This window comes from Hyaena hyaena, unplaced genomic scaffold (genome assembly GCF_003009895.1).
Source record: "Hyaena hyaena isolate Hyena2069 unplaced genomic scaffold, ASM300989v1 scaffold_39, whole genome shotgun sequence".
Classification (NCBI taxonomy): Eukaryota; Metazoa; Chordata; class Mammalia; order Carnivora; family Hyaenidae; genus Hyaena; species Hyaena hyaena.
The window spans coordinates 1,979,070-1,992,819 of NW_024080671.1; positions in this window are offsets into that span (position 1 = coordinate 1,979,070).

Consider the following 13,750-nt stretch of genomic DNA (forward strand, 5'->3'; position numbering starts at 1 on the left):
AAATATCATATGTTTGCACGTATAGGAGGATTAGGAGGAACTTGACGGAGGAACAAGGGGGAGAAGAAGGGCGGAAATGGTGGGGGAAAGGGAGAGAGGCAAACCATGAGAGACTCTTGAATGCTGACAAAAACTGAGGACTGATGGATGTGGGGGGGAGGGGGGGATGGGCATGGAGGAGGGCACTTTGGGGATGAGCACTGAGTGTTATGTGGAAACTAATTTGACAATAAACCATTTGTAAAAAAAAAAAGAAAAAAAAGAAAAAAAAGAAAAAAAAGAAAAAAAAAAAGAAATCTTCCTAGTTGAACTGTCCGTGCTATGGACCTCTCATAAGAACCCTTCATTTGTTTGAAAAGAATAATTATTTTCCAGTTTTCTTCTCTTTTCCAAAGAAGTGAGGGAGTGGCTAAGAAACATTTGAGCTTTGGAGTGAGGCAGATTTGGAGTTTGAATCAAAGTTACCAGCCCTATGTCGTAGCAAACTGTTTAATGTCTCAAAGCATCTGTCTGTTTTCTAAGCTATGACAATGGCCTTTTGGCAGGAAATAAGTGAGGTGAGTCTCTGGATAGTGTTTAGCATGAGCTGGGGGGCCATATATGTCTCATATCATTTGTTCCTTTGGGTCTGTATGACCCCTGTATCATACTGCAAGTATTTGTCCCTGGGTCTCATTTCCATTATTCCATAACAGGCAGCATCTCAGAGGGACTATGTTTCAAAACTTTCATCTTCAGGCACGTGGGTGGCTCAGTCAGTTAAGCGTCCAACTTTGGCTCAGGTCATGATCTCACGGGTTGTGGGTTCAAGCCCTATGTCAGGCTCTGTGCTGACAGCTTGGAGCCTGGAGCTGCTTTGGATTTTGTGTTTCCCTCTCTCTCTCTGCCCCTCTCCGCCCCTCTCCTACTCGTGCTCTGTCTCTCTCTCAAAAATAAATAAATAAATAAACAAATACATAAAATTTTTAAAGACTTAACAAAACAAAATGAAAATTTCATCTTGACTTTTGCCACAGCGCGGAGGGCAAGACCATAGACCCAGCTAATAACTACTATCCACTGACCAGTTCTCTCCAGCTTTTATTCCCAGGACTTACTTCCTAACACCTTAAGCTATTTTTCCCTTCTCCTGGATGCATTCTGGATCTACAACATCCTTTGACTGTAACCTTGGTAAAGTACCTTCCAGGGACACATGTGTAAAGAATAAAGCTGTGTCATTGGAGTCCGTGTGAATATTTTTAAGATTTTTATTTCCTTAGCTACTCCCTATAAATCTCCTTCATCCAGGCTGACAGAGCTTTTGTGTCCCCTTCTAATTTACACTTCTTATACACTTCACACGTCACCACATAAATCCCACACACCCTCGCCCCATCCAAAAATAACTATAGACACTGAAATTACCCAAGAACTTTTACAAACTACTTTATTAATTCCTTATATAGTCACGTTGGGAGGTCGTGCAGCATAATGGTTAAAAATATAGGCTCCAGGGATATATATGGGTTCAAATCTCTTCTTTCATTTGCTAGTTTTATGACTTTTAGCAATGTAATTAATTCCTCTATGCCTCAGTCTCCCTATATGTAAAATAAGGCTACCTTACAGGGTCATTTTAGAGGCCATTTAGTTAATGCATGTAAGGAACTTAAGTAGTAGCTGATTAGCACTCAGCAAAAGTTGGCAACAATTATTACATATAGTTATACTCTTCCCTGCCCTTCAGTTTAAATTAATAATGCACACAGTTTACAGTTGTATTTGAATAGTCAGATTATCTGGGAATTTCCAACAGAAAGAAGCATTCTAGGAAAGGACAAGCATACTTATTACAGCGTTGTTAGTAAGCAAAAATAGTAGCAAAAATTAGCCACAATCTAAATGTCTGTTATTAGAAGACTAGTAAAATGAACCAGAGTACCTATTGTTGTAGATTATCATACAATCATTTAAAATAATGAAAAGGCGTTCTCAGTCGATTAAACATCTGACTCTTAGTTTCAGCTTTGGTCACGATCTCAAGTTTGGTGGGTTCAAGCCCTGTGTCGGGCTCTGTGTGGGGCCTGACAGTATGGAGTCTGCTCAGGATTTTGTCTCTCTCTCCCTCTTTTTCTGTCCCTCCCCTGCTTGACCCCTGGCTTTCTCTCTCAAAATAAACTTAAGAAAAATAAAATAATTAAACGTTTCTAAGATATGTTATTAAGAATATGAAAGCAAGTTATAGAATAATATATTATGCCACATAGGTAAAGATATTAAGAATATAAACCATGCACAGTACTTGTAAATAGAGATGTAGAAAGCAGTCTTAAAAGATCCACACCAAATTAAAAGCTGTGACAACCTCAGCACTAGGTAGTGGAACTGGGCATAGTAAACTATTTTTGTTTTTCTTTATTTCTGGATTTTAAATATTATAATACAAATGTATTTCTGTGCTGTGAAAAATCAAAATAAGAATGAGCAAAGTTGAAAACAAAACTAAATTGAATAGTTTGATTCAGTGGCATTGAAAGCTAAAAGGATTTTTTTTTAACACTGAACTCTGTTTCTTCCTAGGATCAAGAGAAACATCAAGAGAGAAAGTCAGTTTATTGTCCAATAATGAGTCAACAGGGCTAATGAGCTCAACTGGTTTGAATCAATAGCATCCTTTCTTAAGCAAGTGCATGTAAACAAGTCAATTATGTATTTTCAGATCAATATTAGGAGGACTAAGATTCCGTGTTGGGTTTCTTTATGTGCTTGTACAAGCAAGCACCTGTATTTTATAAGATAAATGAATCCAGGATGAAATAAATCTAAGGAAATCATCTCTGCAGCTTCTGTGTCTCTGGAGAAGACCACATTCTTTTCCGTGTTTCACATGTTTTACTGCATTTAGAATCCATTCTTTCCTTTAGTGTCCAGGACCTTATTTCTCAATGGGGACCTTTTCCAGATGGAAAACAAAAATATCACTATGCTTTTGAGTTCGGGAAATTGTGACATTATGACTTTACTCACTTTTCTTCTTGAATTTTATTTTTGGAAGGAGCTGTATAAACATAGACTGTTGTCGGTCACACATGTTCTAAAGGCCAACAAGTGTTTATGAACAAGGGCTGAGTTTGTGTGTACCAGCTGCGTTGTCCTTCTCCCACTGATAGATTGTAATCTGTTTTGTGGACAGGAACTGGCCTTTGTTGTGTTGAAAATTCTCATAAACTCAGACAAGGAAAGGCGAGCAGGAGAAATACGCAAGCATCCTCCAGTGAAAACACCAGGTTTCCTGGGGTCTGGCTGAGGTCTGAGGGAAGCATGTCCCCACGGGGACAAGAGAGAGCAAGAATAGTGATCACACCTCACGTTCCGTGTCCAAAGTCTGTGATGGCTGCAGAGCTCATGTCGTTCTCTAACTGGTGGGGCAGGCATGCTCCTGGAGCTAATCACTGGATGGTGCATTCCGGGGCTTGGTGTTGGGAATAGGGCCTGCCACTGGTGGGCTTTAGGCACTTCATTTTTTCCCTGGGAGATGATGTGGGAGAGTACAGGTGTAAAAACACAAAGACATTATCAAATTAAAATAACCAGCCACCAGGTAGGAAAAAAAATCAAGTCTGCCAGTTCCAAATATGGAAAACAATGGAAACTTTCCCAACCTTACTGAAGAGAGGGTACAATTAGTATCACCATTTTGGATTTCATCATAAAGTTGAAAATGTGTACATCCTTCCTAGGTATTTACCAAAAAGTATTAAACATATATACAAGAAACCCTGTATGTTTCTACAATATAATCCTATACTTATGATAAAGTGAACAGAGGTAAGTGTAATAACACAGACAATAAACACAGTGCTAATAAAAAAAATTACATGCACATATTCTAATCTTAGCTTTACCATTCACCATGTGTATAATTTGGTCATATTTTTTAACCTTTCTGATTTTTAGATGTCTTATCTATAAAATAGAATTAAGAATAACTTCTTCATGGTTACTGTAAAATTTTAAGATAGTACATCTAAGAAGGACCTGGAATATGTACAGATTTTGTTTTGTTTTGTTTTGTTTTCATTTGTAAAATGGTAACAATAGAAGCATGGCTAAATTAAGCAAGTGTAGTCAGTATAATAGTATCTTGATAAATTAATGCTACTGTGCATATGAAAAATCCTGGGATGATATTCAACAGGGGCAGTTGTGATACTATGCTCCAATACCCCACAGACCTCCTTACTGAATATCTGAGAGCAAATTAGTCTCATTAGAATATTGTTTGTAACTCCAATTTATTGTGTTATCACTGCACTTCTTCAAATGTTACCACTCATATATCTAAATCCATCCCAGACGTTGATAGATCTTGTTTCCCAGGCTTTATTTGACCCATTTCCTAAATCAGGTATTGGGTACTTACTGAAAGCCTGGCAGGTTGTTAGAATCTGAGGAGTAAGGGAGAAATAAGATATGCTATTTGACAGCTGGAAGTTCACAATCTAGTATAGAGGTAGAAAATTAGGGAACAAAAAATCGCAATAAAGTAGGTGCTCAAATTTACAGAGAACTTTGGGAAAAGATAGTTAGAAGCAACCGATTTATCATTTGATTTTCTTACCCAACTTGATTTAAATCTAGAAGAAAATTATTTGGCTAGAGATACGAGAATCCTGAATTCTTCTCACACTCTGGCTACCTCAGAATACTTTCCACCTTTAGCCAATCCAGACTCTCTTCTTTGTCTTTGCAAAGGTTGTTAAAGGCATCTGGTTTCTTTATGATAAGAATAGCAGCAATCCTAGTAAGTTACTGAAAGAAATAAACCGAATTCTTGCATTGATTCAAAATGTATTTGTCCTCTTAGAATAAAATCTTATCTCCACGATCTCTACTTGGCATCTAGGTCAAAAACAACTTATTTTGTGCTTTATTGCTCCCCAAATATTTTATGTCTTTTTAATTAATTTAGTGATTTCCATTGTATAGTAGGTAGAACTTTTAGTAGAAGTTCACTCTAAAAAATGCTAGTTTTTTATGCTCATAAGAGTGGAGAGTAACCTTCCTCCACCATCCACTCTACCACCACTTCGAATAACCACAGAGCTAAACCCAATGTCAGAAAATACATGATTGGATTTGCTTCTTTTGTCATTAGAGCTTGCCGGGTTACAGGCAGACACTGAATGAAGTATCTTCCTTATTTGTCTCACTTAACCAAGTCTAACAGTGGGGATGGTTTCTGCTGATACTGGTATTTAAAAATGAGGATTGATACAATGAGTCTGTTTCTCACTTCGAGGGTCACTTTGTATATCTCAGCAAGCAATACTCTGAACTACCAAAAAGAAAAAAGAAGAAGAAAAAAAAGAGGCTAACGTGGTTGCTTCAGGTGAACTATACTGGGTGTCCAACAATAGATCTAAGCAGATTTCTTTAAGTTTTCTGCTTATTAATCCTCTTTGCCTGTCTCCACCAGCTTGTGGAGTTATTCTCTTCCAATTGCTCACTGTTGTGTGGGAGAACAGTCGACTGTATTAAGCATGAATCAGCTACTAAAATAAGTGTCAGAGGAACTGGGATATGCATTTGACCTTCAAATTAATTTTCTCTTGTCTCTGCTTCGGATCTCTTTTCCTGCGAGCCCTGCCTCTCTCTTTTCAATAGGCTTCTGCCAAACAAATCAAAAAGCAAAAATGTCCTTACCAAGCCCATCCCTCTTTGATTTCTAGGAACACTCACTTGCAAAAAGCAGTATAATGTATTCATTTTTTTGCAGCACAAACAAATCTGCAATATAACCACACTTTGTATTTTTCCCTCTCTGATTTAGGCAGCATCTCTGTCACTGTTCTCGTTAGAATGCTGCTTCGTTTTCAGTGAACGTGGAGATCAGAGAACAGTACGTAAGTTTTATTTGGTCTCTTTGTAATGAATTGAAACACATACATGCTTAAATTCTATAAGTTGCTTGAACTGGGCTAAGCAGGCAATATGTATTTTGAGGGACAACTGTATCCTTTATTGTAAGTCATTTGAAATCCTATTGTGAAATAGGCAGGGCAGAAATACTCCCAATCTTCTTTGGTGAAGATGTACAGGGTCAGAGATGCCACTTATGTAAACATGGGCTTCAGAGTCTCCTCAGCCCGCCCCCCCCCCCCCCCCCCCCCCCCGGAAGATTCTCCCTAGTGCCTCTAAGCTTTCTGTGACTATAACTTGATACATGGAATTTTGGAGTGAGGACACCAATCGGAGGAAAGGCTTTGCTGCTGCTGCTCTGTCACTGAGGGGCGAGCACAGCTCAGAGGGACATATGATGGGATGTGATGAGAGGGAGCACTCACTCAAAGCAAACACAGAGGAGGCACCTGTGAGTATAATGCTGCTCAAAGTGCAGATTCGAGCCGAGTCGTAACAATACTGCAGGGATTGCTGCAGTGAGTAACAGAGGAAGGAAATGGAAGGAAGGAAGGAAGGAAGGAAGGAAGGAAGGAAGGAAGGAAGGAAGGAAGGAAGGAAGGAAGAGAGGGAGGGAGGGAGGGAAGGAAGGAAGGAAGGACGAAGAAAGGAAGAAAATGGAAAGAAGGAAGAAAGGGAGGAAAGGAGGAGAAACGGAAATGAGAGAGGAAAAGGAGGGAGAGAGGGAGGAAGGAAGAAGAAGGAAGGAAAGAAGAAAATGGTAGGAAGGAAGGAAGGAAGGAAGGAAGGAAGGAAGGAAGGAAGGAAGAAGAAAGGAAGGAAGGAAGGAAGAAGGAATGAAAAAAATGAAGGAGAGAAGGGAAGGACAGAGAAGAAAAGGAAGGGGGAGAGTGAAGGGAGGGAGAGAGGAAGGAAGTGGGGAAGGAAGGAAGGAGGAAGAAGAGGAAGGAGAGGAAGAAGAAGAGGAGGGAGGAAGAAAGGGAGGAAGGGTGGGAGGGAAGGAGGAAAGGAAGGAATAGAATGTCTCTCAGCCTAGTGTAGAAATGCTCAGCACCTAGGGATGCATACCTGCTTGTGTTCTTTCACCCATAAACTATGAGCCCCTTTGCAGACACCTATTTTTAAAGTTTAAGAGAGGTGAATTTGATAACCAAGGCACATGGATATTTCTAATTGAGTTTCTCTGTAATCTGATGAATTAAAAGGCAAAGACTAGCATTTATCAAGCATAGGCAAGGAAAGGAAATATTATTTATGTTTCCTTTTTTTTTTTATTAAATAAATGAAGGATTGGTGAGGGCCTCTCATACAGATGTGGAGAAAATGAATGTTCCAGAGAGGGCAGAATCCAGGAGACTATTACATTGACTTCATCCTGAAAGGCTGGGGATATAGTTAAAACAAACCACAGTAAAATCTCTCCATTGACATGATCAGGATATTCCTCTGGAAGTTGTAATCATTTCTCTAATTACTATATGACCCATTGGCCAGTGTTGTCAGTTTGCCAAAAAGTTGGTCGGGGGCTGTAATCCAATAAGTTTTATTTTCAATTGCACATTTGCAAATTAAACCACAGCTGCAACCCAGATCAACCCGCTCTGTTCAGAGAGGCATAGGAAAAGTCAATTAGTTTTTCCACTCTCTAGGGCCAAATGGACAATTAGACTAGACAAAATGTGGGTGTGGCGTGTGTGTGGATGCGTGTCTGACTATTTTGTGGACGAAGTAAGACGTTGAAACTGAAGTCTCAAGTTCACATGAATCAACCCAACTAAAGCATGTTGCTTTCTACAAAGACCTTTTTTCTGCTCTTAGGCTATAAAGTTCTAGAGGGTAGGATTTATAGAATGATCATATATTCATGAGAATCTCCCAAGATGCATATTGTATAGAAGGCTCTTAAATATTTGTGGAATGAATGTCTGAATGATTGATGGAAACAGGATCCCCTGTGAAAACATGCATTCAGGTAATCACATTCATTTTACCCCTCCTTCCTTTCCCAGCCCCTGTGTAGACTTGTCACATCACACCGTCCTATATTTGGAATAATAGAGAGCTGTCAGTGTAGCAGATGTCTGGGCTAGCAATCCAATTGCCACACTCTTTTGTGGATGCAGCCACCAAACAGTGGGTGAGTTCAAAATTAGATGATTCATCACCTCTCCTGTCACTTGGTGTGCCCACCTGCTGACAGGGAGCTCTTCACCCTTAATGGGAATCATCCTAGTGACGATAACACGCCTCCATTTCATTAGAAGCAACCAGTTCAAGGTTGACCTGGGGCAGGGTGTAAGGCATTTAGTGTTTATTATATCATGATTTGCTACAAAGAAAGGTAACCTGTGTTTGGAAATCATGTGTGGAAATAGAAATTTCGCCGTGTCCTTTGAAATATTTTTGTCAGTGAATATCATAGCAACCACAAAATTGCAAATAGACTTTTTAAAAAAGTTTATTTCTTTTAGAGAGAGAGAGAGAGAGAGGCCACATACTCAGGGGAGAGGCAGAGACAGAGGGGAACAGAGGATCTGAGGCAGGCTCCATGTTGACAGCAGAGCCCAATGCGGGACTTAAACCCATGAACTTTGAGGTCATGACCTGAGCCAAGTTGACACTTAAGAGACAGAGCCACCCAACTGCTATGGATTTTTGTTAACAGGGAATCATCCCCTTGCTCTTTTGCAAAACTTTTAAGAAAAAATCATTAATCACAACTCAGCATGCCACGGGGCAGTCTATGTCATGGCTTGGCCAGCAGTCTCAATTTTCTTGCCTGTGACCTATATTTCCTATGTTAATCGTGCTCTTTTCCCACCTGTGTTCACCTTTCCTACTGATTTATCAACTGTTAGCTCTGATCATTTGATTCATCAGTATTTCTCTTGTCTCCCTGGCCACTACCAAATTCCCTCTCTCCTGAGCTGCAATGCATGATTTTGAAATTTTATTTTATTATCGATTATCACTAATTATCCATTGCTTATTGTATGAAGGAATGAGTGACAGATTTGCCTTCTGTCATTGCTAATTGTGCAAGTTTTGCCTTCCTCTGAGGACAAAGATTATGAATTTTGGTTTTTCTCTGACTCAGTGGCTTGCACTACCCCTTCTACAAAGTAAGAATGTGGGGCACCTGGGTAGCTCAGTTGGTTGAGCATTTGACTCTTGGTTTCAGCTCAGGTCATGATGTCATTGTTTGTGGGTTTGAGCCCCACATCGGGCTCTGCACTGACAGTGTGGAACTTGCTTGGAATTCTCTCTCCTTCTCTCTCTGCCCCTGCCCCACTCATTTTCTCTCTCTCTCTCTCTCTCTCAAAATGGATAAACATTTAAAAAAAAACAAAGTAAGACTGCAATAACTATTAGTTGAATTTAATTGTACTGAACTGGCCTTATGAGGCTTTTAGTCTAATTAAAAAAAAAAAGAAAAGCAGATTAAGCAGCAGAAAAACAGAATGGCAAAACACCAGAATTACAACTGCAAAATAATATGGGATAAAGTGAATATGTAAGTCATGGAGAAATACACTACGAAAAACTTATTTTAGCTGAGTAGGACTTAATCAGAAAGGATTTTTAAACATACCTCTTATGCTAAATCTTAAAAGATACTGTTATTTTTTTATTCCAGTGACTAACAGATTCACTGTAAAACTCATTAAAAAAACTGGAATATTTGAAAATCCTGAGGTTAAAGTGAGACAGACAGACAGTGCCATATACATTCTATAGAAACATAAATTAGTATAAACTTTCTGAAAAGTACTTTGGTTTCATCAGGAAACTTTTGGAAAGCCCATGACTTCACTCCAATTATTTCATTTCAAGCAATCTAGTCTAAATACATAAATAAAAATTAAAGCAATGGTTTATAGAGAATGACATTAGTTTGTCCTCTTTTTATCTATACCATGAGATCTATACCATCAACCTTCAATTCGTCACATTCACGACCCTCTGAGCTGCCTAAGTGACTTTGTTCTTGCTTTTTCCTTTGTCCAAAGTATTCTGCCCCCAATCTTTTCTTCCCTCAGCTAAATCCTATATATCTTCACCTCTTACTAAGCTTAAATATCCCATTTCCAGGACTACCTTCCTTCTAGTCCCACAGAACAGAAGTTTGGTTTACTCCGAAACTCCCTCCCCCCACCAGCATGCTTACATATCACTCATACTGTCCTCACTTTCCTCCAAACATTTACAGACACACACTGAGAGTCTGTCTTTTCTATATATTCTAAATTCCACGAGAACAGGAGCAAGTCTTTCTTATTTCCGTATCTAAATGCCAAGCACAGTGCTGGCAGAACAGGGCACACTTAGCTAGTTGAATAAACATACCAATAATTCCAATAGCAGAAGATTAAAAAGAAGCTAAAACCCCAAGAGCTGAGTACTTGTTTATAAATGGTGATATAGTCGTTAGATGGTAAATTATAACCATTAAAACAATGCTCACATTTGATGCTCTCGCAGAAAAATGCTTGCAAGTGTAAATGCAAACAAAAAGGTGGAAGGTAACAAAATCATAATGATCATCACTCTCTGAAAGATGGAGCAGTGTGTGCAGGAGTGGCCCGCTGACGCTGAATATTGCAGCCTGGAGAGCTTCTGGGTGCGTCTCATTCAAAGTGCAAGCTTGGGCTCTGGGCGTCAGTAATAAGTAAGACAAAGAGAACTTACAGAATTTACTTGTTCATGGTAGAGACAGATGATTAAGAAGGGATGCATAGGGCACATGTACCCCAAGGTTCAAAGCAGCACTCTCAACAGTGCCTGGGACTTAGGAGGTAGGGTGACCTATTTGCCTTCATTTACCCAGGACTGGTCCCAGTTTTAATATTTATTTTTTACATTATATTTTTACATTTATATTTAATGTTTATTTATTAGAGAGAGAGAGAGATGGAGCGTGAGTGGGGGAGGGGCAGAGATAGAGAGGGAGACACAGACTCTGAATCTGAAACAGACTCCAGGCTCTGAGCTGTCAGCACAGAGCCCAATGTAGGGCTTGAACCCACAAGCCTTGAGGTCATGACCTGAGCTGAAGTTGGACGCTCAACCAAATGAGCCACCCAGGTGCCCCTGGACTGGCTAGTTTTAAAACCTAGCTCTCTCACCCACCTGCCCGCAGTCCTAACAGACAGTGACGGCTGGTCACTCTGTTAGCAGGTACTTTTAATGATAAACCAGTGAATGGGACTCCCAAACATTTTTGAATTAGTGTTTTTATCCGGAGAAGACGGGAACTTTCTGTACGTCTTCTCTTATGAATTTCTTTTCCTCTTTTTGCCCATTTATCTTTCAGTAATTCGCTCTCCCCGACAAATATTCTTCTATTTTTAATAAGATCTCTTAGCTCCTTTCACATCCCATTTTGTAAAAGTAGTTTCTGCTCTGTTTACCTTTGCATTTTGTTATGCTTTGTAAGCTGCATAAAGTTTAAATTTTTACATAGAAACCTACTGAAAAATTTTTTCAGTTTGTGACTTTTTCACTTATACATTTAGAAACCTATTTCCCTTCTGTGTCTTTAATAAATATTCAGTTCTGTTTTCTTTTTTTAATTTTTTAAATTTATTTATTTAGAGAGAGAGAGAGAGAGAGAGACAGCATGAGCAGGGGAAGGTCAGAGAGAGAGGGAGACACAGAATCTGAAGCAGGCTCCAGGCTCTGAGCTGTCAGCAAAGAGCCCGATGCAGGGCTCAAACTCACAAACCGTGAGATCATGACCTGAGCCGAAGTCGGACACTTAACCGACTGAGCCACCTAGGCGCCCCCAATTCTATTTTCATTGTAAAATACACACTTCAGTTTTTAAAATATATATCTGAATTTAATTTACTCAATGGCAGATGAAGGCTCACCATCCATGTATGTCTCTTAGACGTCAGTTCCCTGTGCTGACTTATGTCAGCCCCTCACAGGAAGGGTTGTCGACAGAAACCGAATGGGTGACTTTCACAAAAGCCTCATGAAATAAGCATGGTTTTAATGGCTGGGTGGGTTGGGAAGGGAAAATATTCCTAACTCTTCTGTAGAGAATATTGCATAGCATTGGTGAAGAGAAAAGAGAAGTCAGGGCTATAGTCAACTGAATATTTAGGTTTGTATCTTTTAAAATTTTTTTTAAATGTTTTATTTATTCCTGAGAGAGAGAGAGAGAGAGACAGTGAGAGCAGTGGAGGGTCAGAAAGAGAGGGAGACACAATCCAAAGCAGGCTCCAGGCTCTGAACTGTCAGCACAGACCCCCACACGGGGTTCAGACTCACAAACTGTGAGATCATGACCTGAGCCAAAGTCGGATGCTTAACCGACTGAGCCACCCAGCCACCCCAGGTTTGTATCCTTTGAAGCCACTAAAATCTTTGAAATTTAGGGCATACATATTTCCACCTTAGTGCAGTTTTATTACTTTGTTCCTTTATTTTAAACACATGATATATTATAGCAATATGAATGAAAGTGAAGGAAGTTAATAACACACAACCACATGATTCTAATATAATATATGTTATATATTGTCCTTCTAATATTTTTAATATGCATTTTAAATAGTCATAAATATAAGAGGCTGCAGGTTAACTATATATATGTTAAGTATATATAATCTTTTTCTTTTTAAAGCACTTTTAGATTCACAGCAAAACTGAGCAAAGGCTATAAAGATTTCCAATAAACTCCTGCTCCCAAACATGCACCACTAGAGTGGTACATGTGTTACAATTTTTTTAAGTTTCTTTCTTTATTTTGAGAGAGAGGGAGCAAGCAGGGGAAGGGCAGAGAGGGAGAGGGAGAGAGAGAATCCCAAGCAGCCTCCATGCTATCAGCGCAGAGCCTGACACGGGATTAGATCTCACAAACCGTGAGATCATGACTTGAGCTGAAATCAAGAGTGGGTCGGGACTGAGCCACCCAGGAGCCTCACAAACGTTGAATCTACACTGATATACCATAACCGCCCAAAGTCCACAGTTTACACTAGGATTCACTTTTGGTGCTGCATTTTCTATGGGTTTAGATAAATGTATGATGTATATCCTTCATTATAGAATCAATCATACTGAACAGTTTCACTGTCCTAAAAATTCCCTATGCTGCACCTTCTGACCCCTCCCAGTGATCTTTTTACTGTCTCCATACAGACAGTATGTTTCTTCTAGAATGTCATATAGTTGGAATCAGTATGTAGCCTTCCCAGTTTGGCTTCTTTCCTTTAGTAACATGTATTTAAGATTACTCCCTTTCCAAACCTTTTTGTGGCTTGATAGATCACGTGTGTGTGCGTGTGTGTGTGTGTGTGTGTGCTGTGTGTGCTGTAATGTTCCTATTTTGCATATGAGGTACGGATATACCACCATTTAATTATCCATTCACCTACTGAAGAACTTATAGGTTACTTCCAAGTTGTGGCGATTATGAATGCAGCTACTATCATCACTTGTGTGTAGCGGGTTGGGTGGACATAAATTTTCAGCATTTTGGGGTCAATATCAGAGAGTGTGATTGCTGGATTGCATGGTCACAGTATGTCTAGTTTTGTAAGAAACCGTCATCCTGTATTTCAAAGCAGCTGGACCATTTGCATTCCCACCAACAAGGGATGAGAATTCCCATGGCTCCACATCCTCACCAGTATTTGGTGTGGTCAGGATCTTAGATTCTGGCCATTATGACAGGCATGTAGAATTATCTCATTTTTTAATTTTTTTTTAGATTTTGTTTAGTGTTTATTTATTTTTGAGGGAGAGAGCGGGGATGAGGGGCAGAGAGAGACACACAGAATCCAAAGCAGGCTCCAGGCTCTGATCTGTTAGCACAGAACTCAATAGGGGGCTC